Source organism: Oratosquilla oratoria, chromosome 6 (genome assembly GCF_046742065.1).
Source record: "Oratosquilla oratoria isolate Oo_2021 chromosome 6, ASM4674206v1, whole genome shotgun sequence".
In the NCBI taxonomy this organism is placed as follows: Eukaryota; Metazoa; Arthropoda; class Malacostraca; order Stomatopoda; family Squillidae; genus Oratosquilla; species Oratosquilla oratoria.
Genome location: NC_134782.1, coordinates 11,679,700 through 11,681,935, shown reverse-complemented (window position 1 = coordinate 11,681,935; position 2,236 = coordinate 11,679,700).

The following is a 2,236-nucleotide window of genomic DNA, read 5'->3' as shown; positions in this document are numbered from 1 at the left end:
TGTAGAGGGAACTTTAATGAACAGTGCCCTTGGTCCAACTCGCTGGCCGCAGTGCCGTCACCTCGATCTCCGCCGCAAGTAACAACGCTCTAACCCGCTCGGCCAGTGATCGTTCATACTGAATATAGAAATATAAAAAATATATAACAATAGAATATATTTTTGTTTAACTCTAATCTATACTGGGTCAACATTGAATGATCCCCATAATACACACACACACACACACACACACACACACACACACACACACACACACACACACACGCACGCACACACACACGCACACACACACACACACACACACACACACACACACACACACACACACACATACACATACACACATTATTTATATATATATTATGTATATGTATATATATATATATATATATATATATATATATACATATATGAGTAGAATGATATATGGCTACCCGCGGTCTTAGATTACGTGTTTCCAGAAGAGAACGCTCAGCAAACAGACACGCGTCCGCAGAGAACGGTAAGGATAAGAAGTCGTCCACCATAAGCTGCTATTATACAAAGAATTCCATAAATCATAAGAACTCCTTTGATTCGCTGAAAAATAATTGCAGCTGTTAGAGCAACACAAAACAAAACATTTGGACACCTTATCAAGTCATCTTGTTGGAGATTTATGGAGCGTTGGGGGCTCCATCGAAGCCCATGAGAGTGAGTGAATGAGAAGGAGAGAGAGGAGGGGGAGAGAGAAGAGAGAGAGAGAAAAGAGTGAGAAGAAAGAGAGGCGAGAGAGGAGAGAGCAAGGAGAAAGAAAGGAGAGGGTAAAGAGAAAGGAGAGAGGGAGAGGAGAAAGGAGAGAGGAAAGAGAAGAGAGAGAAAGGAGAGAGAGGAGAGAGTAAAGAAAGGAAAGAGAGTGAAAAGAGAGGAGAGATATATAAATAGATAGATAGATAGATAGATAGATAGAGAGAGAGAGAGAGAGAGAGAGAGAGACAGAGAGAGAGAGAGAGAGAGAGAGAGAGAGAGAGAGAGAAGGGAGAGAGAGAGAGAAGGGAGAGAAAGAGGAGAGAGAAGAGAGAGGAGAGAGAAGAGAGAGGAGAAAGGAGAGAGCAGAGAAAGGAGAGAGCGGAGGAAGGAGAAGAGAAAGAAAGGAGAGAGAAAGGAGAGAGAGAAAGAGTAGGAGAGGAATGATGCTAACAGACTGAGCACAACTCTAACACGCACGATTAAAAATGCTTTCTATGGGGCAAACAATGGTTCATATGTAAATGAGTAGATATTAAACTACCCTAAAAAATTGTGAGACATGAGGTAATCAGCGTTGCTTACCTGAAGAGAACCGGACCTAAGCCAAGCCTGAAAAAAATGTATATTCAAATAAGTAAATAAAGCAAAACATAATAAAACAAGCAAAATAGGATGAAATAAAGTACAATAAAATATAAACGAATAGATAAATTAAAACAAATAATACATATATAACTACAAAATAAACAACTAAATCAATGAATAAGTAAACAAGTAGATAGATAAATGTATCTATAAAACGTTGTAAAAAATATGTAAGGAAATGAAAACTACAAAGTGGTTATAGATAACATTGAATATAAAACGAGAAAACGTCATACGATCAGAGAGTAAATACTTTGTTCTTAGTACTTCCAAAAGTCAATAATAGATAGATAAATTACTCAAGATTTCTTTAATTTCTTTATTTAGTGCAATTTTAAATTACTGAGCCTATCCCCAATACGTCGTCTTCTTCAGCCATTCTCGTAAAACCTACTCATGATGCCACGTAGTGAATGGTGATTGTGTCGAGTGCCGTAGGCTCTCTAATATAAAATCTAAGAATTATACAAATGAAATAACTATGAACGGAAATACATGATTGTGATGAAAAGAATAGGAGAAAAAAGGTGGAGAATGATAATATATCAATAACATACGGAATTCAGAGAGAAAGGCTGGAGAAGAAAGCTTATGATAAGCGCCCACCTAAGGTATTATTCACGTACAGACCATACATGGGCAGCTAAATGACGGGGTTACATTCTATTACAATAATACTAAATGGCTTTTTGAAAGTATATGCAAAACAAATGATGAGATATCTTTTTTATTAATTCTATCAGATAAATAAGCTTAAAAATAGAACCAAGAGAAATATCAAGTGAATAACAGAGATTATAGAGAATGAATTAAACAAAAGAAGACAGAGGATAGATTAATTAGGAAGACAGGGTGTTGA